Here is a 26,113-nt window from a genome sequence, read left to right on the forward strand (position 1 = left end):
TGTTTACGTCCAAATCACCTACCTTTCTATAGAGTATACTAAACATGGGGCTTTGAGAATGGTAGAAAAGGGATGCAAAAGTACACAACACATACCATTCTTCTTGATCCTGCTTTTCCACTTTACGTGAACGGATCAGGAATTCACCAGTCCAGATACCGAGAAAGAGAATATGTGTGCATAAAAAGCATACCCTATTTCTAGAGCACTCCTGGAGGCTTATACGATATGGATTTCATGCCTGTGCATTTACTTTTACAATAAACAATTAATGAATAAATTGCTGCAATAATTTTTAGACTATGGTTTGTAGCCACATTTTACTCCCTTCCAGACAAAAACCCTAATCATGAGGCTACACAGCCCTGCGCCTGTTCATGTTTTCTCACTGGTCAGTGTGAGGCTAGTCCATACCAAGTGGCACATCAGTGGCATCTACCTGGACTAGTCAGGCGGTGAGATGGGTCTTTCTCCATTCCAGGCTGCTATTTGGCGCTGAATTTTTTTTCCCCTCTCCAAAGACTCAAGATGACATTGAACCCAGTGTTCCTACATACTGGACAAGTGCTCTAACCACCCCTACCTCATTCGGATGCTTGGCCCTGAAAGTGTGTGTGAAAGCATGCTGCAATGGATCTGAAACATCTCTACAGGGCTGACAGACATGGCACAAGGCCTTGAGGACACTTGTCCATTTGGACTATCAGCTGGTAGCCAGATGAGATAACCTAGAGCAGCTCAACTGGCACTAGGTGCCGGGGGGGGGAGGGGGGAGGAACTCAGTCACATCCCTAGCTTCAGCATAGACACCTACATTTAGGTATCTTAATTTAAAAATGAATTCTATCCTTCCCATGAGACATTGTACTTCAGTATAACATTTTTAGGTGCCTTCATAAGAACAAGAAGTAAATTCTCCCCCAAAGGTATGATTTTTAATAAAATTTGTCTGATTCCCATGACACTACAGAGCGTCTTCTCCATTACCAAATTTGACTGTGAGGAGAAGGGAAGAAGGTACAGTACGACCAGCACTTTCCCCACTAAATATTTTTAGCCACTGCCTCAAAATATTTGTTCTCCCTCTTTACGTCCTTGCAATTCACCAAATGCCTGATAAAAAAAGCCCCACCACTTTCCTTCTCATTTTTATCTTCCTGGATTGGTACATATCTAAGACGTCTTCTGAGCCAATCCCAAGCAGTAGCTCAAATACAAAATGCTGCAGAACAGCAAATGCATGTATGTAGTAACCATTTCCCTTACCACTGAGTTTGATAACAGTCTACTACCCCAGTCTGTCTGTTAATGGAAGGAGTTAGAGAATATAAGAGCAGGTTAAAGTCACTGAAGTAACTAAATAGGTAGGAAGGTTAACTACTTAAACTGATATCCAACTTGGACATAACAACTGAACATACCTATTTCAAAAATATGAAGATTTATTTCATCAGAAATGAATCGAGCATCCCCTTCTGCATTCAACCAGTTTTGCTACTGCTTAAGAAATACTACAGGGACTATATCATCAGTTGTCACAAGTCCTGAGGGGAAACCATCTGCGAATAGCTCTGGCTGCAAAATTTCTTTAAATTGTTCCTGCCTTGCCCTCTCACTCCCACCTGTGCACCACTGCTTGAAATAATTTATATAGTCCCACTAATGATTGAAGTGACATAACAAACTGAGGCAGAAACTGGAAACTGGAAGGATCACCTCTTGAAAAGGTTTTACTAACATTTTAATGCAGAACTCTACCCCAAGATCTCAGGTTTTTCATTGAGCTACAAATAAAATTGCAACTGTTCCCTTGAGTTATTGCCAGATAAAGGCTGATTCAGGAAAAAGAGTGACACCTGCTGATCTGCTTCTACCCCAGTGTGGGTTTTTACCCTAGAGATCTCCCATTTGAGCCATAATCAAATGTAATCTTTTCTTCAGTTGTGTGATACAATGAGATCAATGTTTGAGGAAGCGTGTATAACAGGGGATCTCTAGCTTGAGGAAAAAGGCTAGATGTGATGTTGACTTTTCTATTATTCACATCCGCCACTTTTATCTCAATCTATGAGCGATCATCTTGTTTTTTTCCCAACTGCAAAATTCAAGATTTCTGCTTTTGCCCTGCAACACATTCCACTCAAGCCACAGATACAGTGCAAGATGGGCCTGCTGATTATCATCCATTCTGCCCAGACAACAGAGGAGATACAAGCAGCACTGTTATTTCTTCCATGTAACATTTCTTGACTCCCTTGCATTTGAACAAATAAAAATGACTCTGCCTATCAGTGAAGTGTTTTCCGAAAGGTCACTCTGTTTTTGTAAAGAATGAATCCGTAACCCTGCATTATCCAGTGCACGAGATGAACCAAAGATACGTATATCGCAATTCACAGAGAGGTGTGGGTTCATACTGTATAGAATTTTTTAGATTGTATTCTTAAAGAGCCTTCTAGCATGAGCCAAGGCAAAGATAAGAGATAAATAGAGTGAATATATAATATACAGCTCTGTAAAAAAAAAACAAAATAACAACAAAAAAATAGCCAGGCACATGCTCTGCCTACAGACTGCTTCTCAGAAAGAACTGCTTGTTTAGGGCTCAGCTAAGACCACTGGCAATGGCTATAGTATTCTTAGGTGGTGATTAAAGAGTGTTGGAATTTATAACTGTGATAAATATTTACTATTTAGAGGTTAGTGTACAGTATGTGAAATAGCTTTTGAAAGAGGAAGACTCATTTGTTTTTCATTCTTTCTATCTGCTAACTTTGTCAGCAGCTCACCCCTTAACTATATAACTGATCTTAAGAGGAGTTTCTGTGGTGTCTATTCTGAGCCCCTTTCTTTGGCCATAGAGAGCCCAGGAAGGGCTAAGAGTGAATGGTGCCTTTATAGCATCTAGCATTTCCCAGGTGAGCACTAACAGGAAACAGTTTAGTCATCTGCCTTTAAACAGAATAGGAATGCAAGCTCATCAAATATACCTTTAATGTATGGGGATACAGCTCCCTGACTTCTGAGAAATTGCATCTCTGCACTAGAGGTGAATTTGGCCTGTACTTTCAGGTTTGCCCAGAGTGCAACAGCTTCTATGTTTTGCTTCATGTTTTGCTTCATTTTTATCCCATTTAACTGGAGCTGCAGGATTAGTGGTACTAGAGGGACATAAAGCTCATCTCAAACAGGTAGAGAACATGGTAGTTAGTGTGCCAAAGCCTTTCCTTCTTCTCTTGTCCTCCAAATGCTGTAGCTGCCATCCACCCCCCCAGACTGAGTATGCATGATCACGACTGCAAATGGCTCAAGTGGACTATAAAAGTGGGCCAAAAAGGATGCCTGAACACTACCTCAAGATTAATCATGACTGGCCTGTCAGTACTGCCCGAAGCTGGAACAGTAGCTTCCAGCCCTTCTCTCCAGAAAATTGCTATGCAGGAATAGCTCCTCGTCCCCAGGGACTACATTTCTTGCAGGAGGTATTGCACACTTTGAATAGCTAATGTTATTGGCTAACACAATTACAACTTTCTCTTCTCAAAAAAAGGCATCTTTCAACCAAGTAACAATCTATATTGTTTTCTTTATCTTTCACAAGTTTTATTTTTTGTAAGGGGAAAGGGCGAGGGGAGAAACGGGACACATTGTGTATTTTCTGTTGAGCCACACTTGTAATGCATTCTGTGGGATCCTGTTACTCTAGGCAGCCACTCAGTATTAAAGAGTTGCAGCTTGTCACCTTTAATTGCCATATCATAAAATAGTTTTTAAAGCTTTGAACATTAAGGGATTTAAATCTCTTTAACGTTCCTGGATTGCAATCTCTCAAGGTTCATACTGAGGCCAGCCCTTTATAATAAGAAGAATGTGGGCAAGAAAAGTAATAACATCAATTAAAGGCATGTGTTGTAGAAATGATATGAAAAAATTGAAACAAGATCTCTGTGAGTCTTGAATTTCCAAAATGGCCACAATAGTAAGTGCAGAAGGAAGGAGAGAAAAATTCTCTTCCTTCACCAAGTTGAGGTGAAGGCATTTATTACTCTCTGAGGAAAAGATTTTATAGCATTCAATACAGGTAGATCTAGATGTGTGAGATTAAACCCACACAAAGAAGGACACAACCCAGTCATCAGTTTTCCATAGGCTGACATAAAGCAATATGAAAACCACAGTACTGTTGTACCCAATAAAAAGTACTTCTGATGATGATAGAGTATTACTGGCAGAGGCTAAATAATGTTTTAAAGATATTCAGGTAGGCTACACAATGCAAACCAGTTGAGCAAATGTGGTAACCGTCTTCTCCCAAATATCCTTAATAACCACGTAATTTCCAAAAGTCTGTGGGTGTTCAAGAAATATGTACATAGACAAGTGTGCTATTGGAAAACTAGTCATTTTAGCTAACTCCAGCATTTTCCTTTCAAATCCTCTGCAAAGTATCCAAAATGTTTTTGAGCCTGAGTTTGCTCAATATGCAGGTATTGGAAACAAGAAAAGGTTCTTATGTAGACACTGTGTACCAGTAATAAATGGCTTGAAATAATAAAAAGCTGAGTGAATTATTAAAAAAATGTACTTTTTTTTCCCTCCGAGATTTCCTCAAGTTGGCAGAGTTCTGCTGCAGCATCTCCGATTCCACTTTTATTTAAAATAAAAGTGCCTGCAAGCAACATCTTTCAGGCCTACCTAAAGTCTCTTAGTAGCAATTAGCACTTTTTATTGGGTCATTCCCAGAGGGCCAAGATGGCCAGATCTCTACAGATATCCCAGCTGAGAGAAAAGCTAAGGAAAGGAAGGGAACTACAAGGAGCAATAGATCCTAGAAGAAGGTGCTTGCTTTATCAATTTTTATATATTTTAGTTTTATACCTGAATTCATAGGGCTCCACCTATTCCGTCTGCCTCAAGTGCAGTTTGTTACCTTATATGTGCTCTGGGTATGTCACAGAGCCCTGTTCAAATTACCCTTTCACTTAATTATATTTCAGCTACAAACATTTAATAGTAAATAAGGCCTTTCTTGCTGACTTTTTTCGAATGAAGGCCTGTCACTTGAAGACAGTATCAGGTAGGTGCAGGTCTTTCTCCATTTTAAGAACTGGAGAAATTTATTTGAATTCAGTGGGATTGAGCACCTGGGTTCACTATAAAACAAGGACAACCCTTGCTATTTAAGGTAAAATGCAAATTTCTATCTAGCCCATAACGCAGAAAAGAATAAAAAGGATCAAAATGGATATTTCCAATGAGAGTCAAGAAAGGTCTTATTTCCAACTAGAGGCATGGTACCAGTACCAGCTGACCTTCATCCTTCTTCTCCAAAGCTGGCATCTTTCCTCAATATTCACATCTCTTTCCTTTTGCTGTGCTTCACTTCACTACTCATTTGCCAGTTTATTGCACTTGTGCCATAAGAAGAGTTTTGTTCACTTAGCTTTTCTAAAACTAATGGAGATCAACTCAGACAAGACACCAAAACCTAGCAAAAACTCGCTCCATTAGTTTGACACTGTTATTGTTATGCCTTTTACCTGAATGTCTGCAATTGAATGTATGGATTTGTAATTACTCTTGTAAATTTGTATGGTATACAAGTACCAAGAATTTCTCATTAAAAAAGCTAATGCTTTGAGTAGCAAATTCATTCTTGATAATACTAAAAATATTTTCTCGTTCCATTTGGATTTCTCTAAAGAATAAACAGCCTTTTTCTGTTTACATTATAAGACTAAAAGATACATGTCACTTGTAATTGCCACAGTTTTCCTGTATAAAATCTGTCACAGCTGATCACCTCTTCAAACCTTTGAAAACTTCAGATTCAAAAATAAAATTCACCGAATTCCACATTACCTAAACACAAGCCATAACGGGAAAGCTGCTGTCATTGTCCTATAGCCAAACAGCCCCCAAATTTTACATATGTTTCTTTTTAACGTATGTTTCTTCCCTCAATTCTGAAAGCCACTGTCCGTAGAAAGCTAGACTTCTCCGTTTGAGGAAGTGCATCTGTCAGGTATTAAATTATTTAACTGGCCCCTTTTCTTAGGCTCTGTCTAAGTAGTAGTTTTTCAGGAGCAGCACCTGGTGTTCATATGGGTCAAGTTTATAGTTGGGTGTGATGAAGTCAAGGATTCTGTGTAAAGCTGTTTTACTACTAGATCAAGGTCAAATACTGAATCAATACTTTAAAGTTAGGTTCCAACCACAACAATCCCAAGCTGAAGACTTCTTCCCCGACCTTTGCAACTTCTGAATGAATGACATAAGATAAATAGGCTAGATGAAAGTCCTGAGAAAAAAGGAAAGGAAATCACAACAAATGGAGATGGTTTAAAAGCTTTTGCCTTCTGGCCATGTGTTGTAATATGTTTACTTTAGCAATCTGAGCACGTACTCCATTTACACTGAAAAATAATATTTCTTATTCAAAATGAATAGACACAGAAGTAGACTTCTGAAGGCAGCCTGTATGGAGAACAGCCAGATACAGAACTTCAAGATCTCATTCTTGTAAAAGAAACCTTGATAAATAGGAAATACATGAAAAATAGCCTTGGAAAAATCTTGAAAATTCCACAAGCAACAAAAAATTCTTGACTACAATCAGATAGAATCAGTGTGGCAAGAAATTTCATCAAGCAAGTATGAAAAGAAAGTGCAATTGTCTGGATACTAAGGCTAAGAGAAAGGGGAACTATATAGAAAAGATTGAAATTTAATAAATGCATAGAGAAAAGGAAGAGGAAATGACCAAGTGAAAGGATAAAGCATACAGAGGAACGAATATAGCTGAGTCTCAGCCAAGCAATAAAATTAGAAATGAACAAGTGACTTTGGGGAGATCAGATTTAGTTGGCTACCAAGCCTCAAAGAAGGATGGCTGAGGATAATGGGCAAAGAATCTTAACTGCAACCCCAATATCACAACTGCTTTCTTGTCAGCCTCATAAGAGACCAAAGTACACATAGTCCAGCACAGTATTTTACATCAAAATCTATTACCAGGGTACATGCAAGGATGTGAAGCTAAGGGTGGAGAAAAAACTACCAGATGAGAGGCCAGAAACAAACTAAGGGACAGACAATACCCAGAGCTTTGGGACAAAGGCCACAATCCTCAACCACAGATCTGCTAAATAGTAACAATAGGTGCTGCTGCCTTACATGGGCTACCAGCGGCTCAGGGGCATGGGCAGGCTATATCTGTGTTTATCTCAGCCCTCCAATTACTAACATGCCTTAGCAGGAAGGACCCTGGGAGAAGAAAAATTAGCTTCAAGACCAATAACAAAGGAAAATCCTTTCAAAAGTCCAGTCTTCTTTCTCCGTTAAAAACACCTAACAGGAGAGAAACTTTCTGAACCTTCTATTTTCCACAAACTGACTTTCAAGGTCCATAACATGACATCATTGCATATTAGGCCATGGGTTCCCAAGTCTATAGTCTTAAACTTCAGCTTTAATAGGATGTTACAGCAAAGGCACTGCAGATCAAAAGCCAGATGCCTTGAACATATAGTCCATACTGTGAGTGGCTTACAGTCCTTCATGCACACCTGTATTTCTGTTCTGTACCCTGGACCTTCCAGTTTCACAAGATGACCCTGTCTAAGCCTCTCCCACAGCTGCTGAGACCTTTCAGTTTAAAAAAAAAATCTATGTGATTCACTCTGAGTCTTCTTCCTAAGTTTACTGGTCCCTCAAGCCATTGACAAAAAGCTACTGACATCCTTTCAAGGCTAGTCCTGCTCCAAACAGATCCAAACCATGGAATGCCAAATTCTGAAGGCAGTATCTTTGTCCAGGTGATTTTTTTCACTTTTGCTAAGGACTGGCTTGAGGTTCTTCATGGTGTTCCAAACATCATACATAGTTTTGCTAGGATGTCACCCCTTCTGGAAAACATAAGCATACCATTGTCTTTTCCTTGACAGCAGGGTAGGTGAATGGTAATAGGCGAACGTCTCTGGCTGCAATGTTTTCTGGCCTCCCCATCATCAGTCTCACAGGAAGACTCCAGAAGCACTGATGTGGCCTTCTTGTTTGTTCTGTGGTAGGCAGAAACTGATCCCCACAGCTCTGTCTGCAATCAGAAATATCCTGAGGCCCTTAGGTAGTTTTTCTTCAAGTCACTTTTCTGAAAAGCTAATCTTCAGACAGCTACAGTAGGATTCTGCAAGAAAAGAGGCTTGTCTTTTCAGTAGCATTTCTATCCCCTAACTAAACACCATAGCATTACTCTTTGGAGCAGGGAATTTCTATATGGCGCCTGCCATAATGATTGTCTCCAAGGCAAAAATACTATCATGTACAATAATACTACCTGGTCTTTCACTAGGAGCAAAGTTATTTACTCCTTGATGTAGTTATATAGGAAAATAGCTTTTCAAAAGTCCCAGAGCCTTTTCAAAACCTTTCAGGGTGCATGTCTGTAATTCAAAAAAATCTTAAATGGAATCTGCCCTCTAGGAAGAGATGTCAGGTTGACTCAAAAAGTCACACTGAGACTCATCTAAAAACAGAGTTTACACAGCTCAGTGCAGAATTCATTTTCTGGCAGTAAGTCTGACATAGCAGTTATGTTATATCATACTTTTCTGTGCTATGCTAGAACAAGCAACCTTGATCACTGTTCTGCACGTGTCTCAACTGTTGATTCAATATTGCAATGTTTCATGTGTCCTTCACCATGAGTAGGGCTGTTCTAGTGCCTCAGAAGTTTAGCGTGCTTTTCCAAGAAGCTGCTGCAGAAGTACAGCTATTTAGTAAAGGTTCCATGACATAAAACAGAGGAACAAGGAATGTTAGCAGAAGTGCCCTTGAATAATGAACATGAGCAGTTAATGGAATTTTACAAAGCTTCCACAAAAAGCAGATGTAGCTACTGCTTGCACAAGTTCAGCAGACTATGCTCTGAAGATATACCTAGAGTCCAGAACGGGGCTGTAAAATAGTTATATTTTCCAAAATAGACAACATACCTACATTCTTTTAAATACCCCAGAACAGATAAGCTCGATCTCTGTTAACTAATGAGAATGGTAACACATGGATGACTTCACCTAGGTCTTTAAGACAGGATTCTTCTTCTCTAACTTCAGCATTTTAAAAATCAGACATACTGTCTAAAATCAATATTCAGATTCACTACAAAGTTAGCAAATGGAGAGAGAGGCACCTCTGGATAGCAATCCATTCCTTTTGAAGATAGCTACCCGGGACAGGCAAAATTAATCTTCTGCATCTTCCCTTGGAGTGTCCATAGGACCTACATCCAGTCTTCAGGCAGCTTAAACTCCATACAGAATCACAGAATTGTTTAGGTTGGAAGGGACCTCTGGAGATCATCTAGTCCAACCTCCCTGCTCAACAAGGGTCCTCTAGAGCATATTGCCCAGGATCACATCCAGACGGGTTTTGAACATCTCCAGCGAAGGAGACTCCACTACCTCTCTGGGCAACCTGTCCCAATGCTCTGTCACCCTCACAGTGAAGAAGTTTTTTCTCAGGTTCAGATGGAACTTCCTGTGGTTCAGTTTCTCCCGTTGCCTCTTGTCCTGTTGCTGGGCACCACGGAGAAGAGGCTGGCCTCATCCTCTTGACACTCCCCCTTCAGATACTTGTACACATTGATGAGATCCCCTCTCAATCTTCTCTTCTCCAGGCTGAACAGGCCCAGCTCTTGCAGTCTTTCTTCAGAGGAGAGGTGCTCCAGCCCTCTAATCATCTTGGTAGCCCTCCACTGGACTCTCTCCAGGAGTGCCATGTCTCTCTTGTACTGGGGAGCCCAGAACTGGACACAGGACTCCAGGGGAGGCCTCCCCAGGGCTGAGGAGAGGGGCAGCATCACCTCCCTCCACCTGCTGGCAACACTCTGCCTGACGCACCCCAGGATCCCCTTGGCCTTCTTGGCCACAAGGGCACACTGCTGCCTCATGCTTAACTTGTTGTCCACCAGCACTCCCAGGTGCTTCTCTGCAGAGCTGCTTCCAAGCAGGTCAACCCCCAGCCTGTCCTGGTGCATGGGATTATTCCTCTTGAGGTGCAGGACCCTGCACTTGCCTTTGTTGAACTTCAGGAGGGTCCTCTCCTCCCAGCTCTCCAGCCTGTCCAGGTCCCTCTGAAAGGCAGCACAGTCTTCTGGTGTGTCAGCCACTCCCCCCAGTTTAGTATCCTCAGCAAACTTGCTGAGGGTGCACTCTGTCCCTTCCTCCAGGTCATTGATGAATACATTGAACAAGACTGGACCCAGGACTGACCCCTGGGGGACACCACTAGCTACAGGCCTCCAACCTGACTCTGTGCCATTCACCACAACCCTCTGAGCTTGGCCATCCAGCCAGTTCTCAAGCCACCTCACTGTCCACTCATCCAACCCACACTTCCTGAGCTTACCTAGGAGGATGTGATGGGACACAGTGTCCAAAGCCTTGCTGAAGGCCAGGGAGACAACATCCACTGCTCTGCCCTCATCTACCCAGCCAGTCATTCCATCACAGAAGGCTGTCAGATTGGTCAAGCATCATTTCCCGCTGGTGAATCCATGCTGACTACTCCTGATCACCTTCTTGTCCTCCATGAGCTTAGAGATGGCCTCCAGAATGAGCTGTTCCACCACCTTTCCCGGGATGGAGGTGAGGCTGACAGGCCTGGAGTTTCCTGGTTCCTCCTTCTTGCCCTTTTGGAAGACTGGTGTGACATTGGCTTTATGCCAGTCCTCAGGCACCTCTGCTGTTACTCCAGGACCCTTCCAAGATGATGGAGAGTGGCCTAGCAATAACATTCGCCAGCTCCCTCAGCGCTCGAGGGTGCATCCCATCGGGGCCCATGGATTTATGGATGTCAAGTTTGGACAAAAGATCTCTAACCCGATCCTCCTCAACCAAGGGAGAGTCTTCCTTTCTCCAGACTTCCTCTCTTGTCCCCAGCCTCTGGAATTCCTGAGGGCTGGCCTTAGCAGTGAAGACTGAAGCAAAGGCAGCATTCAATAACTCTGCCTTCTCTGTATCCTTTGTTATCAGGGCACCCACCCCATTCAGCAGTGGGCCGACATTTTCCCTAGGCTTCCCTTTTGCTATTGATGTATCGGAAGAACCCCTTCTTGTTGTCCTTGACATCCCTTGCCAGATTTAATTCCAAATGGGCCTTAGCCTTCCTTGTCGCATCCCTGCACACTCTGACAACGTCCCTGTATTCCTCCCAAGTGGCCTGTCCCCTTTGCCACATTCTGTGTACTTCCTTCTTGTGTTGGAGTTTTGCCAGGAGTTCTTTGCTCATCCAGGCAGGTCTCCTGCCCGCTTTGCTGGACTTCTTACTCAGAGGGATGCACCCATCTTGAGCCTGGAGGAGGTGATGCTTGAATATTAACCAGCTTTCTTGGACCCCTCTTCCTTCCAGGGCCCTACCCCAGGAGATTCCCCTAAGTAGGTCCCTGAAGAGTTTGCTCTCCTGAAGTTCAAGGTTGTGATCCTACTTGTTGCCCTGCTCCCTCCTCATAGGATCCTGAACTCCACCATCTCATGGTCACTGCAGCCAAGGCTGCCCCCAACCTTCACCTCTCCAACCAGACCTTTGTTTGTTGGTACAAGGTCTAGCATTGCACCTCTCCTCACTGGCTTCTCCACCACCTAAGTCAAAAAGTTATCCTCAATGTTCTGCAGGAACCTCTTGGACTGTTTGTGCCTAGCTGTGATGTCTTGCCAGCAGATGTCAGGGTGGTTGAAGTCTCCCATGAGAACCAGGGCCTGTGAGCGTGAGGCTACTTCCAGCTGTCTGTAGAAGGCCTCATCAATGACTTCCTCCTGGTCAGGTGGCCTGTAGTAAACCCCCACAACAGTGTCACCCATGTCAGCCTGCCCTTTAATCCTTACCCATAGGCTCTCACCTTGCTCTTCATCCACCCCGAGGCAGAGCTCCACACATTCTAGTTGCTCCCTCACATAAAGAGCAACTCCACCACCTCGCCTTCCTGGTCTGTCTTTCCTAAAAAGCACATAGCCATCCATGACAGCATCCCAGTCATATGAGCTCTCCCACCATGTCTCTGGAACTGCAATGAGATCATGGCCCTGCGACCGCACACAGATCTCTAACTCTTCCTGTTTATTCCCCATGCTGCGCGCATTGGTATACAGGCATTTCAGAGAGCCAGTCAAGCATGGAAGCTTCCCAGGAGAGGTGCAAGAGGATCCTCCATAGCCATGTTCCATGTTGTCTCCCCTGGCTGCATGCACCCGCTGGAGGCCTCCTGACTGGATCAGTGTTTTACTGACTCTCCTGTCACTATACCACTCCCCTTCCCCCATCTTGCCTAGTTTAAAGCCCTCCTTACTAGGCTGGCCAATCTGTTGGCAAAGACACGCGTGCCCCGCTTGGTAAGGTGGATCCCATCGCTCCCCATCAGCTGTTGATCTTCAAACAGGGTCCCATGGTCATAGAAACCAAAGCCCTGTTGCCAACACCAGCAGCGCAGCCAGTTGTTAACTTGGAAAATCCTTCTACTCCTCCTCCCGTCCCTTCCTCTCACAGGCAGCATTGAGGAGAAAATGACCTGGGCTCCCAGACCCTTCACCACCATTCCCAGAGCTCTGAAGTCCTGTTGGATGGTTTCCAGTTTGCCTTTCGTGTCGTTAGCACCCACATGGAAGACCAGCAGAGGGTAGTAGTCCGACGCGTGGACAAGCCTTGGCAGTCTTTCCATGACATCTCTTATTCGAGCCCCTGGCAGGCAACAAACCTCTCTGGACAAGAGATCAGGTCGGCAGATAGGTGCCTCTGTCCCCTGCAGCAGGGAGTCACCCACAACAATCACTCGCCGTTTCTTCCGGGGGTTCCTGCACGGCACAGGGTCTGCCAGGCCAGTTGCCTCCCTTGGAGCCATGCCCAGCTCCTCCTCAGCTTGGAGGGCGCTAAACTTGTTCTTCAAGGGTAAGTCTTGAGGAGGAGCAAGAGCCTTTCTCCTTCTACGAGAGGTCACCAGCTTCCAGCCCTCTTCCACAGCGTTATGATGCACCTTTACACACGGTGCTGAGCCCTCTGACACCTCCGCTGCAGTGGGGGCAGGGGACTCCCGGAGCTGCACAGTCTCCGAGAACGCCCTGTCAATCTCCCGCTCATCCTCTCGGATGCTACGCAGCCTACTAACCTCCTCCCATAACTCCTTTATCTGGTGACGCAACTGGTCAACCACAGCACACCTCACACAGGAGAGTTGACTGTCAGCCCAGGCCTTGCGGAGAGGCCCCAGGCACTCCCTGCAGCCCGACACCTGCAGAGCTGCATCTGCTGTCTGAGGGTCTGTCTGGGCTGAAGCCTCAGACACAGCCACAGCTGATGCAGCACCTCCAGCAGCCACTGGGGAGCATGCTCTGCGGCGTGTCATGACCATGCCCCGGGGAAGGACACACCACTGTGCAAAATGGAGAGGTGCCTTCTTTGCCTTCTGGCACCCTTCTGCACAAACTGCTGCACAAACTGCTGCATCTGTTGGCTGCCTCTGTTGGCTGCACTCTGGGCCTGGCTCTTATATAGGCCTCTGCCTAGCAGTGACTCACAAGGGTGCTTGACCCACCCAATCAGGAGCCACCTGAAACAAAAGCCCCAACTCCCTCTGACCAGGGCAGCCCAGAGAGCTCATTAGCAGCAGCCCCACCTAGCTAGAACTTCCCAGGAGAAGTTAAGTCAAGGCCCCCTGCAGGAGTCCTTGCCCAGCTCTCCCTTCCTGCTAGCAGCAAGCACCATCTAGTTCCTCAGGGGTCCCCAGAAAGCCTCCACAACTTCCAACAAGGCCCACAGAAGGCCCAGGCAGAGCCCAGACACTGCTGCGCAAACTGCTGCCTCTGTTCGCTGCCTCTGTTGGCTGCACTACCTAGCTCTTATAGGTTTAAAGTCAAGTGAGGCAATTTCTACTCTCTCTTGGCAGTGACAGGAAGGTCAAAAGAGTTTGGAAGCAAAGTATTTGTAATGTACTAAAGACAAGATAATGATAGCTATCTTTTTTATTATAAAAAAAGGGATGGAATTCTGAGAAATACATATGTCCATCTGGTACTGTTGCATCCATTCTTTTCATTATACTCTCAGTTTGCTCCACACAACGATTTTGCAGGAGTTTCTTCAGGTTGTAACAAATGATGCTGACACCAGACCTGAGAGATGTATTGCTTTGTCTCAGACTATTACAACCCACCTCTTGTTTATGCCTGCTGGCGCTCTCCTTATACTTGCAAGTAGTTGTTGTGGTTTCAAGAACTAATTATGAATAGGTGGCAGGCAATTGATCTATCTTCTGAGAATGATGTTAACTTCATCAGTACAATCAGAACACCAGGGCATTTTACAAGCAGCAAGCTGCATGGAAGATGGCTGGGATAAAGTAATTCGGACAGAGCTGTAGCTAAAGGAGTAGACAAATAGGAAAGGATTATGGTGTTGAGAATGCAACCGGAATGTATTCACACATATTGTATTCGCTGTATCTACTACATCATGGTAGGTTGCATCCCAGGTTTATGCGCCAGCCCAAATATCTTGGTTGAATGCAGAGTACATGAGTACACACACGTTCTGAGCTCAGAGGGAAACATGCCTACCGGCTGCATGGGCATGGGCAGGAGTAACAGAGTAGGAAGGCCAGGTCCTGGCGTACACTCACACTCTACCTGTGGAGGCTTTTTGGATGTAGATTCACTTAGCTCTGAGAACTCGACCCTGAACTTCAGCAAAACTACCTGCAGCTGTACATATACGTAGCAAGACTGGAGAAAAAAATTAGGTCAGTTCCTCTTTGAACTGGAGATACTGCTCTAAGTCAGTATCTTCATTACTAACTATATACAGTGTTTCCATTTTTGACTAGCAGTTATTTGTGTAATATTACATGCATATTTTAATTTCTTTTTTCTTATAATTTAGTGAATGAGTTACCTATGAATAGTTTTCTACTATTTGACCACCTCCATATATACCATTATACACACACAAAGATAAACACACAGATTATGTCAACCTCTTATTTTAAATGAACTACTGAGATTAAGAAGTCAAGGGGAAATAGCTAGATTGGGTCTCTGCATTTCTCTAAATGTAAGTACTTGTTGTAGGCTCCTTCTTTAGCTTACCATCTCAGATCAGAATTATTAATGCTGTTTGAATGACATTAGTACTTGCTTCATCTTTTCTCCAGTTCTTCTCTTTTGCTTTCAGGAAAAGAAAGGATAGCAAAGTAGCATGAAATGGTCAATTCTTTGCCTGGGGGCGTCTATCTTGGTTTTGTACCACAGGGCTTCTTTTTATTCCAAAATGCTATGATTCACCAGGCTTTTGCTTCTTGCCCTAGATACCTCCCACCTACGGGAACAACTACCAGAAAACCCTAGCTATATCTGCCTTGAAAAACAAGCTGCAGCTTCAAGGATAAATGCAAGCATGCCATTCTCGTGACCTGAGCACTTTCCAGCCACTCTGTTGGGTGTTTGTCCAACCTGACCATGGGTCCACTGCATCTCCAGAACTCTGAGGGAGGGCTAAGCTCAGAATAGCCACTGAAGAGCTAGACTGCAGCATGCTTAACCCATCCGGGTCTCATCTACCCATCCCACATGAGGGAGAGTCTGGTGTGATACTCAGCCTCTTATACTCTTGAGAATGTTTCAGAGAGCAACCTAAACTTCTGCATTCATGAATGATTCCAAGTAATGATGTGTCTGGGACACATGTGGACTTGAGAAAAGGCTCAATCTTAAGATAATTCAAGATAATTCAATGACAATGTTGTCACCTCCAACTCTCTTATGGTTTCTGCAGGCAAGAAGTGGATATGATCCTTAGCCTCAAACATAAATATGAGAGAGTGAGCCTCCCCACTGGGATGAAAGCAATGGAGCCAACAGATTTTTATTAAAAATCTTCTGATTGCATTACTACATTTACCACAGGCTATTTCTCTAGAAACTAAGTAGGCTCAGCAGCCTCACACTTAAACCCTCCTCCGTGTTCTCAGGAGAGCCTTCATTGAGAAATTTGATTCAGAAAGGAGGAGTTAATCCTCCTTTCCAGAAGGGAAAAATAAATATAGTAGAAATAGTGCATTTTATTTAGGAGATTTAAAAAAAAAGAATATTAGTCGTGACAAAGAATTATCAAATTAGGTATACTAATGACCTGTCCTGCAATCCCTGCAAGTCCAATTAAAAAAACAATCAATCACAGAGATTTGCAGACCATAAAATCCGAGGATCATGGTCACTCAAGGAGCTAAATTTTTCATTGATCACCTACATTTAGAAAACAGTTGAACATACCGTTGAAAAAAATCCAGTTGTACCCAACTCCTCCAGCCACATATAAGCAGCAAGTACAAGGTGATTCAGATGTCCCCAGTCGAGCCTTTCAGGAACTGTGTCAGTAGTGCAGTCCTGGGTCCCTGATCCACCCAGCCCTTGGCCACCCAAGAGCCTAGAGACAGCCACCTGGCAGCATGCAAGCTGCCTCTCCCCGTGCTAGAGGTGCATCAGAATGGTGGTGAGCTCACTGGCTTGACCCAGGGGCAGCCTACAGGGTGCCCTGCCTTGTGGCTCTAGTGCCTAGCAAGAGGAGATACTGTCCTCAGGGTAGGACTCGTACTACTGTCATTTGCACCAGCAGTCTCCAATTTTATTTTTTAGAGCCACTTTATTTTATATTGAAATCTGGTAAAGAAATCCACATTAAAGGGCAAAACTGGCTCAAATACAAAGAACCTATCCCTTCCTGTAACAGTCCCAAAAGGCATGATTCCTTTTGCCGTTGCGTCTGCAGCATGTCATTTGGTCTGTTCAACAGGCTCTTGGACTATTTGCAGCCTATTTGGTTGCTATGGTTACCAGCTCTTCAAACTATCACTACCAGATCAAAAGAAGCATGTGAGGTCTGATGATTCTGCCCTGATTTTGCCTGATTTCACACAACAAATTGTTCTAGATTCAGGATCTTGAGAGATAAAGGGCAGAATAAGTCAAGGGCAAAATGCTGAAGGGCATTATCCACCGTGCATCGCAGCTTTACGTTGTCATATAAATCTCTCTAACAAACTGATTGAAGCACAAAACCACTGAAAAGTAGTACAATTTCAGAGCACTGAGATGCTTAAAGTTGATATTTCTAACATTTATTTTTAATTTTTGTATATGTATTATATTAGCATTCAGAGCTTCAGCTGGCATACAACTGGCTAACATTAATGTGGCTAGTGTGAACTACATTAGCTAAAGATCTTGCCACACGTATGCACAAGTTTACAAGTTTTTGTCTACCTTTTTTATCTATATATATCAATCAAATTATTTGACATTATTCGACTGAGAATATTTTTTATTACAGAGATCAAACTTACTGCAGAAAGTGTTATATACACAGATATAAGATCATATGTACGCTTTCAGCCCTCACTAGCCCTTGGTTAAGGTGAAGTCCACAGAAAGCAATGACCTCAGTCATTAGATTATTCCAGATAAATGTTTTTCACGTGCTTTGAAACAGAGCAACAAGGACTTCCAGTGGCTAGAGGGACAGTAATAGTATACACTATTGGGTTATATTAAAAATGGTGTATGTTAGTAAAAGTAGTGTGAAACGTGATTAAGCATAAATGCTATTTCCTTTTCTATTCAGCATTTAATATTCGGATGAAGAACTAACTACCAAATGAGCTTATTACGTTACTAATGAATATACAGCTTAATTTCAAACCACCAACATGGAAGTTTAGTTTTTTATGTTACTACACTGAATTACATTATCCAATTAAAAATGCCCCAGAAGTAAGGGAATCTATCCCCTTGAACACAGAAGCTAGGCAGTTACAGAAACTTGAGCAAAAAAGTATTACCTCATGTTACATAACAAGACTTGGGAAACCAACAGACTGTCTACAGAAAGAAAGTGTACTTTACTAAATGTGAAAAAGTGGAGTTTTTTTTCTTAAAATAAAACAAACTAGCATTCCTTCAGCTAACAAACATTTCCAACATACATTGGAAATTAAAGTTAGGCAATGAAGATAAGTTTGTCATTTTTCTACAGAGGAAGTATTAAAGACAAACTATTCTTCCATGCTTAATAATAAAGCTGCACAGAGTAATAAGATGGAATAATGCCTTTCTTCCTCCAGTACATTCTTGCATGAGTGCATATGGACATAAATCTGTGGATTTTTTCTTTCTAACTTCTGTACAAAACACATGGGCTGAGCTGTGAACGTTTTCCTGGACTATCAAGTAACTGAAAAAGAGGAAAAAATAAGAGATAAAATTTTATCCTGACACAGTTGGTCATGCTTAAAAGTTCTCACATTGCTCATTTTGCAATGAAAAGCAAGTAGATAGAAATGTAGTTTGACCAGCACACTTTCTTTACAAGTGCGTACCATTTATTAGTACACTGCTTTCAAATTTAGTGTTAAAATTAAACTTGAAAGGGAGTAATTATCTATTTGAAGATCCATGTTTCATCATCTCGATTCCATATTCCTGTGATGTATCTCTAGTTTACATCTAGACAGTTCCTTAGTCTCCAGGAGCCTTAAAACTAATTAGCAATGGTTTGGTTTCCAAACTATATTCAATACCTGACATGTACATCTTCCAGTACTGTTGTCTGCATTTGTGTACAGTTTTTCATGCCACATCACAAAAATTAGTTGTCTTTAAGCTTTGTTTTTGGAAGTGTTAAAGATATTGACTTAATAAGGTGGAGAGCCAGTTCCAGGTACTGGAAGCAAGAAACAGGACCCACAGCCTCTATCTATTTTGTATTTTATGCCAGACAGCAGAGGCTCTTGCACAGTGCGGAAATCAGACTTTGTAGCATACAGCAGGCAAGTTCTGAATAACTGATTCAAATGCAGATTTTTTAATGCCAATGTACATTTTCTCCCAGGTAATGTGACATTCATCTCAGTATTGACTTATTTTTATCTAGGGCCACTCTAGCGTTACTTGCTATTTAAATTGTCATATTACTGCAGTAGTCTATCAGGGGCCATAACCCCACTGACTAAGGACTGAACAAAAAGGACACAAAGCCACCAAGCGGCCCAGAGAAAATGATTTTACCTTTAGTCACAAGTAGGTAGAGTGGATGATTGAACAGTTGGAAGGGTTGCCAAAGAGAGAAACCAAGATTTAAGTTTAGACAAGAGAAAATCTGTTTCTCTTTCCTTGTCTGTGTAGAGATTGGAAATGAATTTCTTTTCTGACAAAATTAGCCAAAGAGAATGCCTGCAGATAGGAATGTAAAGCAAAGCTATCTGAAACCCATAGGAAATAAAGGAATGATCTCTCCTGAGGAACATCCAGAAAAAAAATGATTAGAGAGATGGGAGAAAAGCCAGGAGAGGACAGAGTCTCTGGGGAAGGGCAAGAATTCATGAAAAGAAGCATAGCTGAATGTGCTGCAGGTGCTTGATAATTGAGAAAAGATAAGCCCGCCGTTTTGGATATGAGATTCTGCTGCAGTCATCCAAGGCTTTGCTGAGAGAAGTGTTAGATCTATGTCAGGGATGGAGGATAGACTGGAAACAGGATGAAGGAGGAGAGTTTAGGACACCAATGACCAAAGGGAAGAGGAAGCCAGGGAAGAAGTTGGAAGCATAAGTGGGGATTGGGGGTGGGATTCTTAAGAATGAAAAATGGGGAAATACTTAGAGCAAGCATTCAGGTGGAGTATAAGAAAGGCATCCAAAGACTCTGGGAGATAGGATGCACGCAAAATAGAGGAGAAAAGCAAATGGGAGGCTTGTGTTTTTATCAGAGAAGAGGAGGAAGAGGTAGTAGGAAGAAAGAGAAGCCAAAGGCAGCAAAGTAGCTGTACGGTTTTTATCAGTCTTCTCTTGAAAGAATCAATGTAAATTTGTATGGAAAGGGAAGTGAACTCAGGAGAAGCAGTACAGAGGCAGGAGGAGCAGTAGTCTTGAGGAGATGAGTCTTAACTATCTTATCGTTCCCAGTAGGATTATCCACAGAAGAAAGGTATTTGACCAGGTGAAGGAAAATTAGGGCCCTCATAGCGTATGACTATTTTTTATACTAGCCTCAAAATACCAGAATGGAGAATTATGCCAGTGTGAGTGAACTGCAAACAATTCACTGACATGAATCCTTTTCCAGATGAATTTGACACATCTATCACTTGACTATGTGTAGAGATGAGCTTCTTTCATTAAACTGGCCAGTATGTCAGTGTATAGAGCAGGAAGATTTAACAATAAATCCTTGAATCCTTGAGATTTGGTACTGCTCTGCTCAAAGAAGTTTCTTCATGCATTTTGAGAAACATTTCTGGGATGAACTGAGCACTGATATGTCCCCTCTATACCATGAAGTTCTCGGATATAGTCTTTGTGTTCTAAGGAGATTGTCACAGTAGTCCTTAAATTAATGGTAATCATGTATGATTGGGATGATTTGGATGATGCTCCTTCTGTTTATGGTTTACACTTAAAAAAAGAAGACTCTGTGATTGTACACAAATATTTTACTTCACAGAAATGCAGAGTATGTTTCCTCTCAGCTCCATAAGCAGGTAAAATTTACTGAACATGCTTGTTGGGTTTCTGTACTGAAGAAAATATAATTCAGCCTTGTCTCCTGTGTTGCTTACAAGCAGCAGATGGCCAGGACTACAGGCATTTGCTGTCCTCCTGAAGTTCAAACAGCCATTAAATTTCCATGCGGAAAATAAAGATAGTTTCAGAAATCTGACTATCAAGCTTTGTCACCAATATCTTTCTGGGTGCAAACTGGCACGGTTTGCAGCCGCCAAGAAATGTCCCTTTCCCTATTATCCATATCCAGCACCCTCAAAATAGTCCCTTGATTTTTTTCATTCCATTCTGACAAAGGTTATGACACCCTTTACAGGAGAGGATGGTTAGTGTGTCTACACATGTCTAATAATTAGACATACAAATATATGTTTTTTGAGCGTTCCAGGTATTTTCATGTGCAGTTCCCTATGATACCTGAGGGATGTACAGCTACTTAATACAGCTGAAAGAGCATTTATATTTAAGCTTAATTTATGTTTAAATAGATAATTACCCAAGTTAGAGTTGACTGTCTTATCTATGTATTCAAAAACAAAGTAAAACTTTCTTCTGTTCCTCCATTTCTGACTCCAACAGTTGAGACTGAAATTCAGGCATTGTGTTAGTGCTGAACTGCAATCATGCCAATCACCCATGAAGCTCAATGTGGACAGGAGATATGGGATTTGATTGAACCGGGCACCTTAAGTGCCTTTCTTAATCAATACAGAGAAAGAGAAATTTCTACGTATTATTCGCCTCATCCTAAAAGAGATATCTAAAAGGAGTCAGATGAATCATGCCCTAGAAATGCCTATTTCTCACCATGGGAGCTGAGGAGGGCTACCTTAGAGTTAGTTAACTACATTTTTGAGGTCTAAAGTTAGGTCAACTGAATCTCATCAGATGTGCCTATACTGCTGCCTATTCATTCTGAGGAGAAATGACACGGGAGAAAGGTATGAATGAGTAACACAACTAGATTCATCAAGAGTGAAAACATTATGCTTGCCAGAGAATAATCATTTTTTATTCATAAAAAAAAAAAAAGATCCTCTAGACAAAGCAAAAGTTCTTATTACTCTGGTTAAAGGATCATGACTTGCTTTTGGTGACTGGTTATCAAAATATAGCATTCACTCTTGGGTCAGAAGTATTGTAATAGCACACTATCCTAATGACAGCTAACAGCTATTAAGTCAAACTTGAAAGAAGCCTGAACAATAACATAACTTTTTTATTTTAAAAGCCCTTTTGGCAACATTATATGTATATGCCATGAAAGCACAAGGCAAATAGACAACCATATGATGCTGCTGGCTGATTACTGGTAATCAAAGGAAAATTGTTGAGGAAAACCATCAGTTATCCAGGGACAATGAGATTATATGGCAAATCCAAAGTATCCCTATAAAACTGGGTTATATGTCATCATTCATAAAAATTATACCCTGCTCAGTAAAGTAAACAGCCAGCAGACACAGCTGAATTAACAGAAAGCTTTGCAGTCTCTAAAAAGCCATAGGAAAAGGTTCTAACCATTTCTTCATACTTTTTAATGAGCATGCTTTTAGGGATGAATATGGGAGACCTCTTTTCAAAAAGCAGAAGGATCTTTTTTTAGATGAATAGAAAGTTCATCATTTGACCACTGTTATTTAAAATTATGAAGGCTTTCACTGTTCTTAATTAAAATAGGCAATGCAACAGGAAGTAAAAGACACAATCATATGTATGTGTCTGACAGAGTTGGGGGAGACTGACAGAGTCCCGATGTGTTTTTTTTGCCGGCAATGAGCTCTGCCATTCAGCCAGTTCTCAATCCATCTCACTGTCCACTCATCCAACCCACACTTCCTGAGTTTATTTGTGAGGGTGTGATGGGACACAGTGTCTAAAGCCTTGCTGAAGGCCAGGGAGACAACATCCACTGCTCTGCCCTCATCTACCCAGCCAGTCATTCCATCACAGAAGGCTGTCAGATTGGTCAAGCATCATTTCCCCTGTGGTGAATCCATGCTGACTACTCCTGATCACCTTCTTGTCCTCCATGAGCTTAGAGATGGCCTCCAGAATGAGCTGTTCCATCACCTTTCCCGGGATGGAGGTGAAGCTGACAGGCCTGGAGTTTCCTGGCTCCTCCTTCTTGCCCTTTTGGAAGCCTGGAGTGACACTGGCTTTATGCCAGTCCTCAGGCACCTCTGCTGTTACTCCAGGACCCTTCCAAGATGATGGAGAGTGGCCTAGCAATAACATTCGCCAGCTCCCTCAGCGCTCGAGGGTGCATCCCATCGGGACCCATAAAGTGTGTACCTCCCCGTCGGGGAATCGAACCCCGGTCTCCCGCGTGACAGGCGGGGATACTTACCACTATACTAACGAGGAACTGTACAACATGACAAAGTCTGATGACAGCATTAAATTATTCCTCATGCTGGGAATGCTGGGAATACATGATCCAAGGAATAGTTTTCATATCAGTTTACTGTCGACTTGCATGATATTCTTATCTTTGGACATTTTTGACTGTGTCTGTCTGATGCTGCTGGTGCATCTGTAGCAATACTCAGTGCCTAGTCCTTGGACTGCTTTCATTATGTCATGACAGTAGTCCCATTGGTGTAAAAGGGATGAAACTGTGGGGTAGCTTGGCCCTCAGCCTCCTATAGACCTCCCATCATGCAGTCTGGATGACATACTCTTCCACCCATCATGGCTCAAGACCCCCACCCTATAACCCAGAAATCAATGAATGTGTACAAATGCCATCATGCCACAACCCAGGACAGCCACGTCTCCATACTTGGAATGCATTTTTAAAACACAGCGGCCAATGCTTTCTCTTCTTGTTTATAACTACACCACCATGCTGAATCCCAGAGCTCCTCTGCTAGCCTTTCTCCTTGGTTATGAGGCAGCCAGGCTAACAAGGCTAATAAACTTTCACTGCAGGACTTGATTTGAAAGACAAAGCATGCACAAATATAATGGCCCCAGCATCAGGCCACTGTGAATGGTGAAAAATTCAGTCAACAGGTGCAGGGAAAAGCCACCAGGACTGTAAGTGTCACCTTTTTTTTGTTATTTTGGTCCTTCATAGGAAAGCAGAATGTTCTTCCTTCATTACTCTGAAGAATGGTATATTTCGAAGGTGAGTGGGTAGTGAATGGTCAGGACTTAAGGCCTGGACCGATATGGTAGATATGATCCTGGATAATCCTGGTTTTACTTTCTGTTTTTAGTAGATATATTTCAGTGCTTTTTGTTAAATACTAGGGTTAGAACACGAACAAGTGTTTACATTCCTTTTCTTTTTTGGAGTCATCTGCCCTAACATTTATACTGGTCACAAAGACCTTCTGTGTGGATTTAAGTTTGATGGACTAGATGAGATGACAGAAGAAAGAATTTACAACAGACCAGATAAAGTAATACAGTATTTTTGCACTTCACAGTATGTGCTTGTTCTCTTGCCTTAGTGGGAAAATGCACTTTCTTCTCCCATCCTAAAGGCCTTCAGGAAGGGCACTTGCTCCCATGATACATGTGGGATATGACAGGACTTGACCTCCAAGAAAAAGATAGAGGAAAAAGTATATAACAAGACAGTGTGAGCTGTCTCCGACTAGGAGCACTGAAGGTATTTGATTTTGCTGAGGTATATGCAAATGGCAAGTTTCCATGGTTCTTCACTCCTGGGAATGCAACACTAGGGATGTATCCAAGGTCCACACTAGGATCCTCTGTAAGGACCTGACCACCTGCAAGCACTCAGGTTCGGGGGGTCGCTGCTCACCTTACACAGATGAGGCCAAGCACAGCAGACCACAGAGACCCAAAAGAATTCTCCACTCTGGTGTTAAGCCAATCTCAAAGTTGTCAATCTGGTCTTGCAAGAAAGCCGATAAACCATATGTCACCTGAAGTTGCACTCCATGGATAGCTGGCATGAACTGGGCGGCACCTGAACCCTCCGCTGGGAATATGGTAGTCAGCATATATAATGTACATACACCTTTTCTCCACTGATATCAATGATATGGTTGGAAAAGGGAAAATTTCAGGAGGAAAATGCCGTCTCTGAAACATACAGATCTAATACAGATGGCTGGTGTGTCCAGTGCCTGTGTGCATGAACTACCTAGTATAATCACTGATGTCCCCGTGCATGATAGAAAGGTACTCCTTATGATTACAATAGTCATGGCTGCCTTCAAAGAACACTGGGTGGGATTTTTGAAGGTAATGTAATATTGGGCATGCGACTTTTCTAGAATGTAGCATGTATTACGGCCCTCATTGGCAGTGATCAGTTCAGGACTGACCATATATATCAGGATTTGCATAACTTGTCATAGTGGTTGTCGCAGCAGGCTTCTTAGTACTGAAGTGCTATGCCACAGATGGACAGCAAGCTCGTGAAGCCAGCTTCCATCTAGTGATGACTAGAAGCTTCCTGACCGCAATGGGACAAGTAAAACTGGTGTCCTGCTCCTTCAGAGCCTGTATGACACAGCCAGCAAGGTAACTTTCTGTGACCAGAAATTACCAGACTACTGCATATCATTCCCATCTGGAGGACTGCATGGCCCTATCAATGGTTGCTCATGATACTTACACGAAATCATCAAGACAGTATGGGTCTGAGCACAAGGCTGCTGTCATCCAGTGACTCATTCCCAATCTTGATTTGTTTAGCTGAACTAAACCTATGAATGGCTCTGCTCTCAATAGTATTGTCCTTGAGAAGAACTGAGTACCTAACCATAGTTTTGCCAGTTGTATCTCTCCCTTTGCTTGAAACTCTCTGGAGAGCTGAATTTTGAGATGTGTCTGAGACTGCCTTGCGAGTGCAGTGGAAGCAGTGAAATCAAAGCAAGTAGGAAGCTCTGGCTTCAGATCTCTCATGTGGCATTGTAGATATGGCTTTTGTCATTTGCTGCTGGCTTCAATATCAACACGAAGTAATTTTATAGCCGCTGTGCAGGATTTACTGATACATTTTTAGTTACACTTGAGAGGCTTCTTTATGCCTCGGTGAACAATGCAGTTCCTGAACAAGCCACTATATCCACTTCCTTACACATGGGCAAGAAGACAGATAGAAATGTCAGCTGTGAATCACGTATTACAACCAGAGCTATTTCTTCACTCTCTAAACAGTACAAGTGGCTACATTCCCTGCCTGTGTAGGAACTATGCAAAGCAACGCTCTGATCTGTCACTATTTCCCATTCTAACATTAAGTATTGAGAAATCCAGCTGAACACTGTTCTTCATTCCTTACTTACTTACAGCAGGATTCTTATTCTCCAAGTCACCAGGTGGTGCCTAGCATTATTATCACTTTTGCATTTTTTTTAATATCTGCATTATTTTACCACACTCTGGACCACGATCTCACTGAGGCACAAGCAGAAAACTAATTCACCTACTTTACTTCCAGTAAAAGCTGAAATTAGGGCCCCACTGGAGTAGATGAGAGTTTGGAGGCCAAAAGTTTACATCAAATATCTCTACCGTTAAGATTGGAGCTAC

General features: G+C 42.6%; 1 long non-coding RNA gene and 1 other non-coding gene across 2 annotated transcripts in view; both read right to left on the minus strand.

Annotated features, from left to right (window-relative positions):
* Window positions 1–26,113, minus strand: part of LOC138062325 (uncharacterized) — a 63,447-nt gene that overhangs the window by 31,798 nt on the left and 5,536 nt on the right. The gene's annotated exons all lie outside the window — the stretch shown is intronic.
* On the minus strand, window positions 22,889–22,960 carry TRNAD-GUC (transfer RNA aspartic acid (anticodon GUC)). The gene has a single exon. It is a non-coding gene; the product is annotated as a tRNA-Asp (tRNA).

Source organism: Struthio camelus, chromosome 1 (genome assembly GCF_040807025.1).
Source record: "Struthio camelus isolate bStrCam1 chromosome 1, bStrCam1.hap1, whole genome shotgun sequence".
Taxonomy (NCBI): domain Eukaryota; kingdom Metazoa; phylum Chordata; class Aves; order Struthioniformes; family Struthionidae; genus Struthio; species Struthio camelus.